The sequence below is a fragment of the Tiliqua scincoides genome, chromosome 1, assembly GCF_035046505.1.
Source record: "Tiliqua scincoides isolate rTilSci1 chromosome 1, rTilSci1.hap2, whole genome shotgun sequence".
Classification (NCBI taxonomy): Eukaryota; Metazoa; Chordata; class Lepidosauria; order Squamata; family Scincidae; genus Tiliqua; species Tiliqua scincoides.
In genome coordinates this window covers 72,962,982-72,983,897 of record NC_089821.1, presented here as the reverse complement: position 1 = coordinate 72,983,897, position 20,916 = coordinate 72,962,982, and the positions used below count along the sequence as shown (strand labels likewise).

At 45.9% G+C, this 20,916-nt stretch overlaps 1 protein-coding gene and 1 long non-coding RNA gene across 2 annotated transcripts in view; one reads left to right on the top strand and one right to left on the bottom strand.

The window, feature by feature from the left end:
* TNS1 (tensin 1) overlaps positions 1-20,916 on the bottom strand; it is a 365,505-nt gene that overhangs the window by 336,679 nt on the left and 7,910 nt on the right. The gene's annotated exons all lie outside the window — the stretch shown is intronic.
* LOC136636538 (uncharacterized) lies at positions 1,955-19,698 on the top strand. Its single transcript, XR_010793529.1, has 3 exons — positions 1,955-2,043; positions 15,308-15,412; positions 19,541-19,698. It is a non-coding gene; the product is annotated as an uncharacterized lncRNA (long non-coding RNA).

Below are 20,916 nucleotides of genomic sequence, written 5' to 3'. Positions count from 1 at the left end.
GAATTTTTAGAATTAAAAAGATGAAGTTTTGTGCTTGAAATTTTTGAAATCCTCTGTACAGTATGTATGCCTTTAAAGAGCACTTAATAAACACTTTGTAAACAAAATTTGACTTTGTTCTGACTTTTTTTGCCCATAGGAACGCATTAATTAAATTTCAATGCATTCCTATGGGAAACCACGCTTCGCAAGACGAAATTTTCGCAATACGAAACGACTTACAGAACGAATTAATTTCGTCTTGTGAGGCACCACTGTACTTGTGTACTACTTCTTCTCATTGGGCAGGCCCCTTACTGAGCTTTTGCGATGTTCCATGACTCCATAAGAGATGATTACAAGAAACAAAACAGATTATTGCCAGATGGTAACAGATCAAAGGTTAATCTAGGTCAGGGGTGCCCAAACCCTGGCCCGGGGGCCACTTGCAGCCCTCAGGGACTCCTAATCTGGCCCACAGGGTGCCCCCAGTCTGCAATCAGCCTCTGGCCCTCCAGAGACGTGCTAGAGCCCGGGCTGGCCCGACGCAACTACTCTCAGCATGAGGACAACTGTTTGACCTCTTGCATGAGCTGTGAGACAAGGGCTCCCTTCACTGCTTGCTGTTTCATGTCTGTGATGCAGCAACAGCAGCAAAGGAAAGGCCGGCCTTGCTTTGTGCAAGGCCTTTTATAGCCCTTGTGCTATTGCAAGACCCTTTTTCATTCATACAAGCTCCATCTCTAATATATTCATTTATGTAAATTTATGTAAATTTATTCAAATTTAAATGTAACTAATTCTTTTTTTCCCTGGCCACCAACCCCCCCCCCCCCCCGACACAAAGTCAGAGAGACAATGTGGCCCTCCTGCCAAAAAGTTTGAACACCCCTGATCTAGGTCATTATTCTGACTTTAACAGTTGTCATCTTCGATGTTTAAAAGGATGCTACTTTAGCAGATGGAGGAATCCATCTCATAGTTGATAACCAACTTCTTGAAGCCCCACATTTTAGGGTTATTCTGAGCCTCAGGGTGCATCCTTGAAATGCTTTAACCAGAGTTTCTCACTGACATGAGAATTCATATTCTCTCCAGTCATCATAGCATTCAGCAGTTTAACCTTAGGCTGCCTAGTCCCCCTGTGGCATTTGAACAGCTAATGTTAATGATACCTAAAAAAATTGTGACCCTTGTTACTGCCCACTGATACGTCCAAGCATATCAGCTAAAGACCTCAAAACAAACAGGGTAGGAAGACAGATTGCATGCATGAAGAGGTCAAGGAAATGAATGTAGGACTATCAGGGGAGATGCCAAGACACAGTGGTGGTGCCCAATGGTTTGGGGTCTTGGAAAGAAGCACTGGATCTTCATGGACTGCATGCTTTGCACTCTTCCCAGATTCAGTCTTTGCTGTCTCTAAGTTAAAGGCCCTTCCCTGTATGAAACCCTGGAAAGCTGGTGTCACTCAACAATACTAAATAAATGGTCTGACCTGATAAGCTCCGCCCTGTGACCTGTCACCAAGATTCTGTGGTTATGATCACTAGTGATCTATTTGTCCAAAATAAATGTGGATTACAATCATGTCCAAACATCCATCTCTTACTGCCTACTGCTAGAGACAGGGCAATGAATGGATTTTCTCATTGCTGTAACTCAGTCCAGCAATACCGTGGCTCTTACTGACCCTCTGAAATAGATATCCTTCTATTCAGGCTGTTTTTTCCCATTTGTAGTCTTTGCATTGTAGTTGGGAGGCCATATATGTTGTGAAAACTGTGTATAGGCACACACTCACCAATTCCAGGAATATTGGAACCAGCCTGTGATGTGGGGGGGGGGGAGTGTTGGCAGGAATAACGGGACTGCTTTTCAAAAGCATCATGCGAATGTATTTATCTTTCTCTTGGATGCCCACCAGACAGCGGAAAAAAGCACTAGTTAGTTTTATCAGAGCTAAGGTGCCAGTGACAGGGAACAGCAGGCCCCTTTTTTTCTGTGGAGCTGCAGCAAATCAGGGCTCAATGTTAGTGAGAAACCACCAGGTTGCACTCCCAGGTAAGTGAAGCCTGTCTATGCTTTTTCCTTTCAAGTTATGTTTCAAATAATGAGCATAAAGTTATAGATACAGGTGGAGCCTATTTATGTGCATGAGTTCCATTCCGTGACCTGCTGCGATTAAGAAAAACGTGTTGTGCTAAAGTGCATAGAGTTACGCAAATACACTGCAGCCTGACACTTGGGGCTGAGGGGAAACTAAGGCAGAGGTTCTCAATCCCCTCCCCCCTCCACTCCGTACTCAGCCCTCCCATTGCCAGCTGTCCCACTTCTTTCACAGGTGGGATGCTGAGCTTTTAAGAGTCCAGTCCTATGCCTGCCTACTCAGAAGTAAGTCCCATTCTAGTCAATGGGGCTTACTCCCAGGAAAGTGTGGATCGGATTGTAGCCTAAATCTCCTGCTTTGGCTTGCTGGGAAGACTTGCTTGCTGGGCTGTTTTGTTTGTGTGGACTGGAGCACGGAGAGCCTGGACCATGTAAGTCTGAAGGGGGGGGGGAATTCAGCAAACACTCCCTGAGTTTTTTAAAGCAATCCCCTCTGTTACTACTGCACCTGCCCCTGTGTGTGTGTGTGTGTGTGTGTGTGTGTGTGTGAGAGAGAGAGAGAGAGAGAGAGAGAGAGCAAGCAAGCAAGCAAGCAAGCAAGCGCTCCACCTTGCTGCGCGTGTTCTGGCTACAGAGGCTTTCGGGGCAGGCCCCCCCCTTCCCTTCATCAGCCTCTTTGCTGCCTCAGGGGCTCCAGGAGTCTTACTGTTCCTTCCATGGAACCTCTTCCATGGCTCCAGGGCTATTTCCCAGCCTGTGCCAGTTGGAGCCTTTTTGCAGTGTTTTGCGCTGCCAAGATAGGGCAAAGGAGGCAAAGGTGTGTTCCACTTTGATTCCCCCCCACCCGATTTGCTTTGAGACAAATCTGCAGATAAAAAATCCGTGGATAAATAGGTTGCACCTGTACTAGTCTGCTTGGAGAAAGAGGAATAAGATCCTCCCTAGCAGGTGACAGAAAGGTGGCATAATCAACAAGGGGCAGGGATGAACAAAGTGGTCCCTACTAGAGGTACTGATAGAGTCAAGAATTTATTGAAACACACCTGAACACGGAATTTATCCAAACACACTTTTATTTGGATAAGAATTTGGATAAGAATTTGGCATCCAATAAGATGCTTATTGGATCCAAGATCCAATAAGAACTTGGATAAGAATTTGGATAACAATTTGGATAAGAATTTATCCAAACACACTTGGCTTGCATGGCTCAAGCAAGCAGGCCAAGTTATTCAGGCTTTAAGAAGATGTACGGGTAGTGTTGAGCAGAAAAACTGAACTGGACCAGAGCCTAACTGATCTAGAGGTAAATTCGGTCCTGAACCCAGGTATGATGATGAGAGAGACCCAGAGTCCAAAACTGGCCTGTCCCAAATAGAATATTGTCTAGACTTCTGAGCCCCACAAGTCCACACTGACCTATGTCACATGTCCAGTTAATATATTGCACCTTATAGATTGGTACCAACTGACCACAAAAATATCCCTACCTAATGCCCAGAACTGATCAGGTGATGGGTAGAGATTATCAACTGCTAATGTGTGCACATTACACTGCTGTTAAAAGCAAACCTGTAGGGCTGGTAACTCTTAGATTCTCTTGTACAAGAGCAAGAGCAGGGAACTGGAAGCTGGGGAAATGGTTTGCAGTCCTTGGAGAAACAGCAGTTATGCAGGGGCAGGTCCCTGCTTCCTTCTAACGGGGCACTGATTGCTCAAACATGGCCAGATTACACAGCTGCCTGCTACCTTCTTTATTTTCTTTACAGAGGCTCTGTGACTTTGACAGCTGCTTGAATGCAGACATTCAACAGGTAGAGTTCCCTAGTATTTGCCTGTGTTTATAAGAAAATGCTGCACCTGTTGAATGTCTTCTGCAACTATTAAAGGCATAGAGCCTTTACCAGAAAAAGGTGTCAGTTGCCTAAGTCCAGCTGCCTTCTCTGCCTCCCATGTCCATACCAATAACCTCACAGGATCTCATACAGAGTGAGTTTCTTATTTCAGACATCACCACCACTTGGGGCAATTTAGTCCGGCAACACCAACAGAATTTCACTCGCGTAATATGGGTGAAGCAGGGGGAGAGCCACCTGCAGATGTTGGAGAGACGAAGGCAGAGTCTAACAGTGGGAACAGGCCAGGGTCACCTCTAGGGCCTGGGAAAGGAAGAAAATGCCCGTCTCCCCAAACAGGCCTGTGATTCAGTCTGCCACCCTCCACTTTCGCCAAGGCTCGTCAGCGCTTCTCCCTCCAGAGTGTGATAGGGAGGCAAGAGGCCTTGTTTGTCTCACTCTTGGATGCTGTCCAGCTGCAACGGAGACATCAAAGAGGGATTGGGAACAAAACCCAGTGGAGGCACAGCCCTGGGAGTGGGGAGGATGAGAGCTCCTGGGCGGCACACAAAGGAGTTTTGCAGAGGGCCCATCAACACCAGATTGTCTATTAGCCCCCAAGAGGGCTCTGCTTGGAGATAAGGAACAGCCAGCTACCTAACTGTGATCACAAGGGCTTTTTCAGCAATATGATGACTGTCTTAGAAACATCTAGTGTGGCAGGGCCAACATGAAAAGCTTGGCCCATGGCTAAGTCAAGGTGGGCTAAATGAGCTGAGAATGTGGAGAAAGGGGTAGGTGGAAGAGCATCCACAGGGAAAAAAGAAATATACCTCAGAGTTGCCATCATTTTTGTCAAGGTGATACCACTGTGTTCTTACAAAGATAATTTCCTGCACTTTTACTAGTAACACATAGTGCTTTAGAGAAGTGTTTCTCAAACTGTGGGTTGGGACCAACTAGGTGGGTCACAAGCCATTTCAGGTGGGTTGCATATACAGAGTTGAAAATACAGGGTACAGAGCTGCTGGGCAGGACAGGCTCCCAGTGAGAGAGAGGCCTGGTGCTTTGCCCTGAATAGGTGGGAAGATGGTACGCTGGAAAGGGGGAAGGGCTGTGTAGTTGGAGAAGGATCCAAGCCTGTGCTCTGCTTTGACCTCTGAGCTGGAATGTTTAAATTCCAAGCTATGCAAAATAATAGCACAAGTGCACTGTGTAATGGGACCTCTGGCTGATCACAGCTTAGGTTTAAAGCCTAAGGGCGCAATCCTAACTTGCGCTGGAACAGGCAAGTCAGGAGGCTTGCGCTGTATCCAGTGCGAGATAGACCTGCAAAGTGGTACAGCCGAAGGTGAGGGGAAACTCTTCCTCTTACCCCCAGGTAAACCACTGCAGCCCCTATGCATCTCCTTGTACTTGTGTCACCTCAGGAGATGGTACTAGTCCTAGGAGAGCACAGCAGCTTAGAGCAGCTCCGCGCTGCTCGGGAATGAGGGTTGGAATCCAGCATAACAGCCAGATCCCAGCCCTGCCTCCCACTCCTCACCCCCCAGGACCGCTCTCTGCCTGCCCCCTGCCCCAGAATGCCTCCTCCCCTCCAACCCCAGAATTTTGCATTGGTCAAGCTTGGCCAATGCAAGATTTGCCCCACAAGCTGCCACGGAGGCAGGATTCAGTATGTGTGCCAACACAACTCCGTGCACTGGCGCAGCTTGCTCCTGAGGAGGCACAAACGTGCTTTACAGCAAATGTCCTAACTCAGGGGTGTCTAAACTTTTTGGCTGGAGGGCCACATCATCTCTCTGACATTGTGTCAGGGGCCAGGGAAAAAATTTACATTTCAAATTTGAATAAATTTACATAAAGGAATATATTAGAGATGGAACTTATATGAAGATCTTGCAATAGTTCAAGGCCTTTAAAAGGCCTTGCAGAAAGCAAGGTCAGCCTTTCCATCACTGCCGCTGCTGCATCACAGATGTGAAACAGCAAGCAGTGGAGGAAGCCCTCACCCCACAGCTCACACAAGAGGTTGAATAGTCTCCCTCACTCTGAGAGCAGTTGTGTCGGGCCAGCACGGGCTCTAGCAAGTCACTGGAGGGCCAGAGGCTCATTGGAGACTGGGGGGCTCCTATGGGCCAGATTGGGTGTCCCCAAGGGCCACAAATGTCCCCCAAGCCAGGGTTCAAGCACCCCTATCCTAACTCATTGTTAGGATTGCACAGTAAATTGATGATGTCACTTCCAGCCATGATATTGCTTCTAGGTTAATGACATTACTTCTAGTGGGTCCTGACAAATTATCATTCTAAAAAGTGGGTCCTAGTGCTAAAATGTTTGAGAACCTCTGCTTTAGAGCAGGGGTGCCCAAACCCCCAGTCCGGCCCACGGGATTTTTAAACTTCATTATTTAAAGTTTTCATGAATGCTTTTCACTGAAATATTTTAATATCTGTATAAAAAGGGATAGAAGGAGTTTGTGATTTCAAGGGATGAGCCAATCAGCACTGCACACAGCTGGTTTTTGCTACAAACAAGCAGAACTGATTTTCCCTTAGTTTGATCCCACAGAACAAATTGTTTGTCTGTACACAAAGCGATGAGCCCTCTTCTGCAGTGGCTCAGTCTCTCAAACAATGTGCATTTGTACACCTTGTGAGACTAATCTTCAGCCAAGCTAATTTTTCCTATTCCAAATTAATCTTGGTTTTCAGAAAGGGATTCATCTTACATCTTCCAGTTTGTCCAGACTGGCTAGAAATCTAGCCAAAGATGACACAACAGAAACTGCTGGAATGGATTCTCTGTGCTTTTCAAAACTTTTCCTTTCTTTTTGTGCCTAATTGGAATCTGGACTCTTTTTAAAAACTCTGGCACAGATGTCAGGAACGAAGCACTTTGAAATAAAAGTTAAATTAAGTTATTTGCAATCTATGCATGATATGCAACAATAAAGAAAGCAAATTAAGAATGTATCCCCATTATGTTGCCTAAGCCAGAAGAGAATCCAGAGCTTTCTTTGCAAGCTATTCTATGCCGATGGCCCTGTGACAGGCTGCATTTGAAAGAAACCTTAACTAGCATCATAACCTGGTGCAACACCTAATTCCAGATGTCAAAGTGCCATAGGGAAGATCAGACTACAAAGAAGTAGTATGAATTCTTACAAGAGGGCCTGCAAACCTCCTGGGAATGATGACACAGGAAAAGCTAGCATGCCAATCATCTACAACTTTACAGGTTGGCTAGAATTTAATCTTCTTGGCCACTTGCCAGAATTGGAGGCTGCACAGCCACGATAAAATTCCAACAGAAACCAGATTGTTTTGCACTGGGAGTTCTGATTACATTGTACCTCATTTATGCCTTAATATACTAGTCCATTAAATACTATGCCTAATCTTGTATGTTCGATAGTAGGTAACAGTAGCTGGAGACAGGGTTAACCCACCCATGAGGCAGAGTGAAGCCACCAATTCAATCAGTGGGTCGGGGAGGCAGCGAATAGATGGGTGCACCTCTCCCACTGACCCACAGGACAAACATGCAGCCTTCTGAGAAGGAAATATTAGTCCCTCCATCATCCAGTGTAGAAGACTCTCTGATTCATAGAGCTTTCTTATTAAAGAACATGTTGCAATTTCGTTTAAAGTCATGGAAGAGTCTGAGCGTGAAAGGAGGGAATGAGACAACCTGCAGCCACAGAAACATGGCAGACATCCACCTGGCTCCAGCAGATCAAGAGCCACTAGAAATTTGTGCCGATTGTTGGCAATGACCTTTTTTCCAAAATGTATACAGTCACTCTTCAATAACTCCATTTTGGTTCCTTAGCTGACATTCATGTGAGACAATGCCAGGACTTCACCCTGGAGTTGGTGAGATATGGCTCCCTCTAATTAGGATCATGCTAATAAGAGCCATTGATTGGAACAGAAGACCACAGCACTCTGAGGCACCTGTGTGTCACCCTCCTGTAAGGTCTTCCCACTTCTGGCTGTCCTCCTCGGCATAACTTTGCTTGCAAGTTGACTTCCTCAATAATAAATTAAGCTTAACTGCACAGTGGCCAGGCCACATGGTCAGTCTTTTCTTGGTGGGAAGCCTCTCCCACCAATGACCAAAGTATGGGTTAAGCCCACCCCCACCATACCTTTTGTCCCTCAGGAACCTCACTGGGGTGTAACTGAGCCTTTGAACTCTCCAGGAAGGACACAATCAAGTCCAGGTAACTCCTGGCCACACATCCTAGAACACTGGTGTTCTTCCAGATATCTTTCTTCATCCAGGAATGTCTTTGTTTTCTTTGTCTGAAGTTCTATAACTATCCTGTTAGGGGAGCTGTATTTTGGCATTTCTCCCATGAAGGTCTCCACATTGTCTGTTTTGGTAGTTCTTCCACAAGGACTTCCACTCTGTTTTTGTAAGGTCTTTCCTGCTCAGGAAACCTCTTGCCTTAATAGGCACCCTCTTCTCCAGAGAAACTAGTTTCCTTGCCCACCAACTGTCATCTTTCTGGTTGTGTTTTTACTTTTTCCCCAGGATCTGAAGCCATGCAGTCTGGCCTTACCTTCTTTAAGGTATGGATTAAGGATAGGTAGTCTCTCTCATATATATATGAGACGACCCTATGGGAGAGTAGGAGGTTTAAAATAAGCACAGGGAAAAGGAGGAGGTCAGAAAGGATGGGAATTGTTTATATATATATATATATATATATATATATATATATATAACAATTTCCCATCCTTTCTGACCTCCTCCATTTCCCTGTGCTTATTTTAAACCTCCTACTCTCCCATAGGGTCGTCTCTGGCGGGGAAACTCAGTCCTGCTGTCAACTGAACTCCCCAACTCTCATTCTGTCCCTCCTTCACTAACCTGTGCCTGTTGTAATGGAGCCATTTACAAGCATTTTTTATTCACAACCACATAAACCTTTGTGTAACTGGCCTTGTATGCAAACATACCTTTTGCACGTTCTCTTATATTCCTCAATAAAGTCTGCATTTTGGAAAACTCATGCTTGCTGCTACTGCTTACTGCTAGCCTAATTAGAAGCACGCTGGGGTTGTTTGCTCTGCTCCTTGAGTCAATGATCCCCAGATATATACACTGCATTTTGACCTTTTGCATTATAAATTCCCCAGTTGAGTTTAATTCTGGGTTGGGCAGACCCAAACCCGAGACACTCTCTCTCTCTCTCTCTCTCTCTCTCTCTCTCTCTCTCTCTCTCTCTTTCTGCGTGTATGTGCATGTACCCATGTACAGGGGGTCCTTCTTATCAGAGGGCTCAGTATAAGTGGATTTGACTCAACACGGATCTGACCCTATGGCTGGAGGGCTTCACAGGATCCCCAGATGTGACAAAGTGCCTTTCAGTCACATCTGGGAGGTCTTCTGAGTCATGTGAAGGCTTCACACAGCCTCCCCATGCTTGAGAAGGCTTGAGAAGCACTTCCAGTTTGCTGGCAGGCACCCCCCTCCCCGAGGATTTGTTTATCCATGGAAATTGGTATCTGTGGGGGGGGGGGTTAGTCCTGGAAAAGATCCCTCATGGATACTGAAGGCCCACTGTATTGGTAGACTTGTGTGTGTGTGCCAACAATACCCTTCCCGGCCAACAAGACCTTCATCATGACAGTGACAAGCTGTTCTTTGGCATATTGCCAAACTAAGCTGCCTATTGTGCTGGGGGGGGGGTGGCTTTTCGAAGATTTGGCAAAAAGTGTATTTCCTCAGGAGAAGATGCTGTCCTGTTTTTAAAAATGCCACACTGCAAATATGTGAGCTGCACAGAGCTTGGAAGAGGTAAACCAAAACAAAAGCAGCTACAATCTAGTTTAGGAGGCAGACCATGTATATTTAACAATATTTACATATCTGGGTCAGCCTAGGGTGAAAAGTCAAAGATGTTAGATTGCCCAGGGAACAGAATAAGAAGGGCAGAGTGTGTGGTATGGTCTGCAGTCAGCCAGCCATGAGGAGGAGGAGGAAGCGACAGTAAATTTGGGCTGAGAATTGCAGCAGGATTGGCTGGAAGCCAATTCTTAAGGGATTTGTCGATGGCAGTTTATCTGAGATGAGAAGAGGGCAGAGATCATCTTGATCTGACATAATTTTTCATCATGGCCAACAACACCCTTGGTGCCCAGAGGAAATGCTGGTTAGCAAAATTGCAGACTGGCGCTTGAAACCTCAAAGGTCTGGCACAGGATCTGGAAGGAAGCTGAGGTTGAACCAGAGGGAAGATAGGAATCCCTTCACATCGTCCAACACTCCTCAAAACATAAGGTGCTAGCAGAATGCTCTTCTAGTCAAAGACACACTCGGTGTTGTGCGGTATCTTTCTCCCCTATACACTTTTTTAGAGATATTGTTTATGGTAAAAATGTGTTCCTTGTCCCAGAAAGTCCTCACAGTCCTAATTAGCACATTTGATTTTCATTGTTCACATTGTCAGTGATGCCAGGCATTAATACTACAAAGTGTCACAACAAAAACCGAAAGTGCCTGTTTTTGCTATTTTTACATGTTTGGAGGCGCAGGGAACCCTGCAGAGGACTCCCTGGACCCCCCAGGACTCCAGAGGACTGGTTGCAGGCAAGTAAAAAAAAATCCTCACATCCCCGGCAGTGGCTCGATCCTGGGGATTGTGTCACTGCCTTAGCCCCTCCTCCACACACTTTTACCTATTAAATGGTTCCACATCAGCCTAGAGCAGAGGTTCTCAACTCCTTGGGTTGATGTGGAGCCATTTAATAGCATTTGTCAGGAACAGTTATTCAGCCAGCTTTGAATTCACCCAAAGAGTAAAACCATCTAGCTTACGTTTTATCCATGGGAGGCTTTGAAAAACGCTTTACTGCATTCTAGGTACACCCTGTCCTCAGCATTCCCATGGTCTACCAGATAAATCCATCTATCAGAGAAGGAGATGAGATTGTCTGGCATAACTTATTCTTGACAAACCCATGCTGGCTCCTAGAAATCACCTCATTATTTTTTAAACGCTCACAGACATTCCACTTAATAATCTGTTCCAGGATCCTTCCAGGTATTGATGTCAGGCTGACGGTCTTGTAGTTCTCAGATCTTACTTTTTCTGCCTTTTAAAGAATGGAGCAACATTTTCACATCTCTAGTCCTCACTCATCCATTCTCCAGGAGTTCTCAAAGATTATAGGCAGAGGCTCCAATATCACAACTGCAAGTTCCTTCAGTATCTAGAATACAGCTTGTATGAGGACTTAAATTCAATTAAAGCAGTGAGATATTCCCTTACTATCTCTTTACCTATCCTGAGCTGTAATGCCTCCAGTTCTTCATGAGTACAGATGGTAGGTTGGGCCACTTGCCTCTTGTGGGAAAAGACAGATGCAAAATAAGAATTAAACTGCTCAGCCTTCTTTCTGTTAGTACTTGCCTATCTTCTCCACACAATAAGCCTACCACTTCCTTGCTCTTTGTTTGACCTTGACCTTTTCAGACATAACCCAAAAATCCCATTTTGTGGTTTTTGGCATTCCTTGCCAGCCTCAGATCATTTTGTGCTTCAGCCTTCCTGACATCATCCCCGCAGATGTGGTTTGTACTTATATACTGTTTTCTCTCGTAACAGTTCTAGCTATGGGATAAGATGTATAGTTCTCTCAGTCCATTAAAATCAGCTTTCCTGAATCCAAGATTACACATACAACTCAGTAGTGTAGCTAGAGGGGGTGCAAAGCACTACGTTTTGCAGGGAGCCTCACCACAGCATGCAAGGGGCCCCTCCCCCTCCCCTTCGGAGGCTTTGGGGTGGAGGCAAAAAAGGCATTTGCCTGAAATGGCTCCAAAGGGGAGGGGCCACTTGCAGGCCGCAGTGAGGCTCCCTGCAAAACGTAGTGCTTTTCACCCCTCTAGTTATGCTGCCAATCCAACTACGCTTAACTTTCCTGCCTCTTGATATCAAGAATTCCAAGATAACATCATTGCTTTCAACCGAAATCCGTGTAACTTTCACTTCCTCGACCAAGTCTTCATTTTGATAGGGATTAAATTCAGGATAGTAGACCCCCCCCCTCCACCTTCTGAATGATAGTTGATAGTAAGTCAAGAATGTATTGGAATGTATTGAAGTTAGCCGAGTTAGACTTCATGTCAGAATAGCTGACATTCCTCATGACGCTTTGGCTTGCCTCTTGGGAAAGCTTGCTAATCTGTTTTGGGAGAGCATTGTCAATGACTTCTGCTTGGCCAGGTAGTCTGTATTAGACTCCAACAAAGATATGATTCCTTTATTTTTTTTTTTTATTCTTAGCCAGACACTTGCTATGGGCTTCCATGCTCAGATTCTTGGATTTCTGTGCAGGTATATATATTCTTCACATACAATGCAACTCCCCCCTCCCTTTTGTTGGTTTTGTTCCTTTTGGACAAGCTATGTGCTTCTGGTCCAACATTCCACTCAAGGGTCTCCTCACCAGGGCCGGCTTTAGGGCAATCGGGCCCAATCGGGCCCCACGCCTGAGGAGGCCCCATGCTAGGGCGGTGAATAAGTCACCTGCCGCTGGCACCTCACTCTTCAACGGATGCTTGAGCATGGAATCCTCCATACTGAGATGTTGCAAGGCCGGTGCGGTGAGCAGAGCTTTGCCACCAGAAGGTTCTCCCACCCAATCCTGCTTCCAATTGACCGAAAATTGTCCCCACCCCCAAAACAGTTGGCAGCGTCATCATCACATCACTGCCACCTACTTCTGGGCGCTGCACTTTACACCAGTCACCATTGGCCCCAGGCCACTGCTTATCCTTGTGAGGAGAGGGGCTGTGGAGTGCGTGGGCCATACAGGGGGGACTGCCCTTCCCCCAAGACCCTGCAAAAATGTTTTGAATTGGGCCCTGCAGCTTCTAAGGCTGGCCCTGCTCATCCTACCAAGTTTCAGTGATGCGTATCCTATCCTGGTTGCCTTCCTGTATCAGGATTTGAAGTTCATCCTGTTTGTTTCCCATACTCGGTGCAGTAATATATAGATGTCAGGGACAGACCACAGACGTCACCTCCTAAAAACTTTCCTGCTGCAGTTTCTTCTGATCACCCCCTCAGCAATCCTGCTTCTTCCTTCGTCTCTAAACTTCTTGTCTCCAGAACCTGTCATTATATTGGTTCTCTGCTTTTTGTCTCCCTTTCCCTTACAGCACATCTCTTGCCAGGAGTCTTTCACAGCATCAGCTGTGGTCCCAAATGCCACACTGTTTCCAGCTACACCATCCTTGTAGCCAGCTGTTCAATGCCAGGATCCTGCTCTCTCATGCTGTGTCTTTACCACCAACAGGAAGAGGATATGAAAACACCACTTGTAGCCTCAATGTCTTTACTTCCCAAGGCTTCATAGTATCTTGAGATCCTTCTGAGGTTACTTCTGGCAGTATCATTTGTTCCTACACAGAACAGCAGGAAGAGGTAGTGGTCTCCAGATTTGAGGAGCCTCACCAACTTCTCCATCATGTCCCTGATACATTTCCTGAGGTGACATACCTTGTCTGCACACTACTGCCGCTGTCCTTTTCAGTAGGGAGTCTCCTCTGCTACCACATGCCTCCTCTTCCTTGAGATGGAGACCAGCAGCCCAATCCTGAATTGCCTGGCACCCAGGGGAGTAGTGGTGCCAAAATGACTACAGCTGCATCCTATGGGCTTCAGATAGCTGCCACCATCTCCTTGGGGTTAGGTGACATCTCAAAACACATAGATGAACAGGCCTTGCTGAGGGAGAATCAGCATGGCTTCTGTAAGGGTAAGTCTTTCCTCACAAACCTTATAGAATTCTTTGAAAAGGTCAACAGGCATGTGGATGCGGGAGAACCCATAGACATTATATATCTGGACTTTCAGAGGGCATTTGACACGGTCCCTCACCAAAGGCTACTGAAAAATCTCCACAGTCAGGGAATTAGAGGACAGGTCCTCTCATGGATTGAGAACTGGTTGAAGACCAGGAAACAGAGAGTGAGTGTCAATGGGCAATTTTCACAATGGAGAGAAGTGAAAAGCGTTGTGCCCCAAGGGTCTGTCCTGGGACCGGTGCTTTTCAACCTCTTCATAAATGACCTGGAGACAGGGGTGAGCAGTGAGGTGGCTAAGTCTGCGGACGACACCAAACTTTTCCGAGTGGTGAAGACCAGAAGTGATTGTGAGGAGTTCCAGAAGGATCTCTCCAGACTGGCAGAATGGGCAGCAAAATGACAGATGCGCTTCAATGTCAGTAAGTGTAAAGTCATGCACATTGGGGCAAAAAATCAAAACTTCACATATAGGCTGATGGGTTCTGAGCTGCCTGTGACAGATCAGGAGAGAGATCCAGTGGGGCTGTTCTTATGTTCTTATGACATTCATGGGGTTGAGAGGCTCCATGTTGGGCTGGGAGGCCCAACGTGGGGTTCTGAATCTGGCTCTGCCGATCCCGCCTAGTCTCGCCCTGCTCCCACCTCCACCCTGCCTTCCCCCATCCTAGAACGCCTCCCCCGCCACAACTAACCTCTCTGCTGTCTGGAGCTCATCTCTTGCTCTGGGCAGCATGTGGCTGGCCTCCAGCTGGCACTGGCTCAGCACACACTGATGCTAAGCTGGCGCCAGCACTAACCCAGCACTGAGTGTCACAAGTGTGCTTTATGGCATGTTTGCAACACTCAGTGCTAGCAGAGGGCTGGCACTGAGGGTTCAGGATCAGGCCCTCACTCTGTTTTCATAGACTGTAGTTTTGCAGAAATAAATGTGTTGGTCTTTAAAGTGCCATAGGATTCTTTGCTACTGATATCTTTGTTACACTTATTTCCCATTCTACTCCCAAAGCATTCAATACAGTTTGTAGATGATTTCTGAGTGGACTCCTATTCTGGCAGGGCTCAAGATCAGACTCATGTAGCTGCACTGCTTCTTAGCTGATGTCTCCTTGGTGTGTCTGTTGCACATTGGTCAAGCACCAATACACAGCCAATCCAATTTATCTGCACTGCAGAAAGCTGCAATCATGGTGTTAGAAAGTACACTATTCACTCTGTTTGAGGGAGCTGCAGGACCAGTTTGTTCTGAAAGTGGATGCATGCTGCATTTTGTGTTGTTAGGAGAGATTTCTCATGGTTGCGCATGGAGGCACTTCCCAAAAGTTGGTTGCATAAAATTATAAATTGTGATGGGGACCTGTGTGGGAGGACACATCTCACCCTTTATCACCATAAGGAAACTGATGGGGCAAGAGGGAGAGAAATCTGTCAGTCATGCATTCTCTTGTCATGTGCCCTCTCAGTGTTGGCACTTGCCATTCTATCTGGTTGAAGAAGTACAGTCAGTCCTGCAACCTTTCCTCCTATGTTTGTGCTGCTAGTTTTTTTCTTTCTCCCAGGTACACTGCAGAAAAGTTATGCAATCAAAGATGGGTAGGGGCAGAAAAATATCTCTCACACAGTTGTGGCACATACTCACATACAAGACTGCAACTGTAGACGTGGTAAGTGTGCACCTGATTCTATCCCCTGCCTGCTTTTTGATTTGCCTCTCTCTCTCTCTCTCTCTCTCTCTCTCTCTCTCTCTCTCTCTCTCTGTTCTGTCAAGCAGGCAGCATCACAACCATTTAACGGGGAGCTCTTTTGCTCCCTTTCCTCCTTGTCCTGGGGGCTGTTGGCCAAAGCCCATCACTTCCAAGGGCAGGGCAGCCTTCCAGGAGAGAAGGAGAGGCTGGTGTTTGCTCAGTTTAGAAAACAAGGAAGTGGGGCACAGTTAATGGCTTGAAGCCACATATGCACAAAGAAAATATGTGCCCGAACACCAGCCCTCACCACAAGCAAGCAGTAGAGCAATATAAAAGTTCCCCAGCACATTGCATGGGCACTTCTGGGGCACTACCAAGTGCCCTCCATTATCACAGTAACAGGAGCCCAGCAGTGTAACCTGCTGGGAACCATTCCAACAAATGGAGAACAATGAGAATGAGGGCAGAAACAAAAGTCACTCAGGGAATCTGTGGCACAGTCAGGAGTTAACTCTGGAGAACCAGTCCAATGTGTCCCCAAACCAATTCCTTCCTTCTTAATTGATTTGCTGGCATAACTGCCCTGTCACTCAAAGCTCCTGATTGTTTTGTTTCTTCTTCATTGGGTTTCAAGCCAGAGTCTTTGTGTTCTGCTGGCATAGATTTCCCCCTCCCCCACATTTCACTTCTTCTGTTTAAGAAAGATAAAGGTTATAAAGAAGCCTCACCGCCACTGGCTGCTTCTCAATAGGCTCCGTGTGTACTGCATGCAGTGAAGCTGTCGCAGCTGCACCACCAGCAAATTGAGTTACAAAAGGCTGCAGCGAGAGCACTGAGCCACTGCAGCTGGGGCCCTGCTGCAGTGCCAAGTGGTGAGAAAGCAGGGGCACTCATGCAGTGGGACAAAGGTGGACACATGGAGCAAGCACAGACACACTGAAGAGCACGGGGAACACTTTTGCATTACCAACATTACACAGACAGCGCTGCTGCTGTGTAAGAAACCGCATGCAGATTGTCATGCTGTGTCGTGACTGCAGATGTTTCTCCTTCATTGCATGTACAAAAGTTGTGAAGTATGCACGTGGAAAGACAAGGCGGTGGGCAGCCGGTGTCAGCCTTCACCCTTTTCAGATCTGAAAAGTGAAAAATCAAAAATGACAATGCATGCGCCCTGCCAATTTTTTTTAAATGGTGCACTGAGATAGAAGCAGGAAAATAAACCCCTACCAACCGTAATCTGCTACTTGAACAAGCACTTTGGAAAAAGTATTGATTTGCCTTTATGAATAGGTTGTCAGTAATAGGGAGTAGTTAGTCAGCCTGTCCCAATGGTTAGTCTGTTTTCTGGTTAAAATGATTGAAGATTTCTCTCCCCATAATATTGCTGTCTTTGCACCCCCTGCCTAAATCAAAAGCCATATCAATTGTTGCTAGAAATCTGCATGAGAGAGACAGAGAGAGAGGGAGAGCAGCCTTGAGACAAACGGTTTGATCATAATCTTCTGAGGTGGGTCACATGAATCGCTAAGAGATGGGAGGGGAGAAGATGCAAGGAAGAAATGTTAAAGAAATGTTATTGGCTTTTTCTTGTAGCTCTCCCACATTAGCCAGGAAGCCATCTCCAAATGAAAGTGGTTGGCAGTGACAACCTAGAGATGGCACTGGGGACTGATGAATAGATCTTGGTTGTGTGGGCAGAGTGCATTGCTGGATGGAATGACAGCTTTTAGTCCCCCAGGATAGGTGGGAGGGACATTCACATGGGACCTGCCAGAAATAATGGCTTACATGCAGCACCAGAAAACCACAGATTGAAGGATGAGATCTCCACTCTCAATTTCCCTCCTGGAGCAATGCTAGTTATCTGTAACAATGCCTGAATTTTGAAATGCTCTCTCAGGCTTCCCTCTCAACACCCCTCTTCAACTGCCATTAATGCTTTAGGGCAGGGGTGTCCAAAGTTTTTGGCAGGAGGGCCACATCATCTCTCTGTGTTGGGGGCCGGGGAAGAAAAGGAATTAATTTATATTTCAAATTTGAATAAATTTACATACGTTTACATAAATGAATATATTAAAGATGAACTTATATGAATGAATGAAGGTCTTGCAATTGCTCAAGGCCTATAAAAGGCCTTGCACAAAGCAAGACTGGCCTTTCCTTTTCTGCTGCTACTGCATCACAGATGTGAAAACACAAGCATTGGAGGGAGCCCTCATCCCACAGCTCACACGAGAGGTCAAACAGTTGCCCTCACGCTAACAGCAGTTGCATCGGGCTAGTGTGGGCTCCAACAAATCACTGGAGGGCCAGAGGCTCATTGGAGACTGGAAGCTCCCTGAGGGCCGCATTGAGAGGCCTCGAGGGCCACAAGTGGCCCCAGGGCCGGGGTTTGGGCACCCCTGCTTTAGGGTTTCCTTTCAGTGCTTCCCGTTCCTGATCGTGCAATGGAAGGATATCTCAGACAGAAGTGTAACACCCTGCCCCAGCACATGACATCATTTCCATGTTCTCCCCCAGGAGGCAAGTAGCACAAAGGCAGTCTCTTCTGGACTCTCCCCATAGCAAGGGACCAGCAGTATGGATGCTTTGTGGGCACCATTGTTTCTCCTAGTTACAGGTCTGATTTCAAAGGCCTCTGCAAAAACATCAAGGCATCCTGGTCGCTCTGTTGTTTGAAGCAGGAGTGGTGCCTCACTTGCTGCAAAGTGCTATGCTATTTCTGAACCATAATCCATGCCAAGTGAATGTGAGCCCAATCCTATGCCTGTCTACTGAGACGTAAGTCCCATTATAGTCAATGGATCTAACTTTCAGGAAAGTGTGGATAGGATTGCACCCTGTGCCCTTATTTTGCACAGGCTGTTCACAGGCTCAGAAGTGATGCCTCAGGTGGTGCTTTGCAGTACATAAAAGCTGCTTCTCATTCAGCACCACCTTTGTAGCAGAAGGAGAAGTTGCCTTAGAGGCCTCCTCTCATTGCGCCACAGAGGAAGAGTGCAGGGAGCGCTGACCAGGCAAAAGGCAGCACTGTTTGAAGGCTTTCATTCAGCTGACTGGCACCTGGCATAACTCCCAGGTGAGGTGGGGGCTTCAGAAAATTAGGAGTGGCTGAATGCAGCCACTGCTGACTGAGGCCAGGCTGTCGTAGCTGTTCTGAACCATAGGTCTCAAAGTGCACTTGTGCACAATGAGCACACTTCTAGGACAATCCTAATGCCCAAATATGAGATCTACTGCATATTAAAAATGCCTGGGGGAGGCAGCAGCCAAGCAAGGCCTTTAAAACTTTAGTTTTCTGAAATTATTTTGAATTCGGATGTTATAGTGGTTTTCAGGTGCGTTCAGACAAGATGCCCTTATCCAAGGATGTAGTTATGCACAGTTCTTTTTGCTGCTAAGAAGGAAAAATTTAAAATCTAGATCAGGGATTGGAAAAATAGTGGCCCATGAGCTAAATGAGGTGTGGCCCCTATTTGCAAGCCAAAGGGAGATATTCACAAATGAGCAAGAGAGAAAGCCTAATTCTCATTCCTTCTCTTTCTGAAATCCAGCTACCATCTCCCTCTTCCTCATCCCACCAACTTTCCCTCCTCTACTTGAGCTCATGGATCACAGTCAGAGAGAAAAGAGTGGAAATAGGCAAAATAAAGGAAAAGAGAGAAGGGTATGGGTAGGCCTGAGGAATTGCTGTGATGTTTGGTTGGGATACGGGAAGTGTTGTCTGATACTGCATCATCCCAAAGTCCATCTAGCCTGATGATAGCAGCTCTTTTTGGCCATGTTTCTTTTTCCCAGTCATGAAATTGTTCAGCTGAAGATTCTAGAGACTTTCCCTGGGAATTTCTACATGCAAAGGGTCTGCTTTAACATGGAGTTCCATCTGTTCTAACAGGAGGTCATTTTGAAAATGTGCAAATTTACCCCATTCTCCACTGCTGCCCCTCCAAAGAGCCCTCTGGTAGCAATAATTGCTAACCAATTGCTGCCAAATTTGTGCAAAGTGCTTTGCCCATAGCAGAAAATGAAATCAGTTTTCCCCACTCTTAATTATTTGAAACAATCAGTGAACAAAATTTCACTGTTACTAATTTTTGCCTGCAGAGTGAATGTTGCCATGGCCTGTGGCTAAATGCAAGGAATGATTTGACTACACAAAGAGTGAGTTCCACAGTACAATGTACAAGTCACGCAGTTATAAACAGAGATGTCACAACTCAAGACATTATGAGCAGTAACATCATAAATTGACTTTAAAAAATGGAATGGCTGACATTCAAATTATTCTCTTTGGTCAAAATTGTTACACTTTACACTAATTCTCACATGGATATAAAGAATTCCACATACTCTGAGAAACAACGTGTTGTCTTTTTTTCATGGATGGAACTTTGCTCATTATGAAAAAAAACAAAAACATAGCCCTGTAGCATCTCCATCACATTTTAGTGAGAGGGGAAAGATTAACCAAAATGACATATGGCACAGCAGTTTTGTTAACCTGAAGACTGAGGTTTAAGGCTTTTGGAAACAGGAACATTTTATGATCACAAAGTACCAAGACTTTGGTTCTGTTTTATCCTTATCTGGAAACAGAATCTATTTTGGAAGTGCAGACAGCACAGCACCCCTTGGGTGCCAAACAAGGGTATTTCTGGTGCAATCAACTTCTCTTCTTCTCTTTGCCCTTTTTTTTTTTTTGAGCTCCTCTCCTCTGAGTGAAAGGGGATCCTAATGATTTCCACGGCAACTGAATGAGATGTCACAAACAAAGGATTATCTTCAGGCTGAGATTAATCAGAAGCCAGTGAAATTAATCTCATAACAAGCCAGTGACGCCTCACAGAAAAATGTGGCAGGCGCTGTGTGCAGACAGACAAGTTGGCATTCTCTCCAAGGATATCTGGCACATTATTTCTACAGCAAAAAGTGAGAGGTGCTGCTGGGGCTCAAGCCTGTCTGAGAGCTGTGCCACCTGCCTGGTTGGCCCTGATTCCTTAGTTATGTGGACAGGCTGCAGTTGCTCAGCGGTGTGAACACACTTGGCACATGCTTATAAGTGCTTTTATTATATGCCTTCATATAGGGGCATTATGCCTTCATAAAGATACTTCCGTCCTAGTCTAGTTTTTACTGACTCAGCATTTAAAAATTGAACATTATTCTTGAGCTCAGCTGCCTTTGATAAGAATGAAAATTCTTACCAGTTAATGTTTTCAATCGTAATGTAAATATAGTACTCTTGGGTAATCTGACTGAACATAAAAGCCTGATTTTAAGTTGAAAAGAGGCAGTTCTACAGCCAAAGAGAGAAAATTCCACCCTAGGAAAGATCTTGTTCCTCAAATGAATAGAGCAGTGGTTCTCACACATTTAGCATCGGGATCCACTTCTTAGAATGAGGATCTGTCAGGACCCACCAGAAGTGATGTCATGACCAGAAGTGACATCATCAAGCAGAAAATTTTTTAACAATCCTA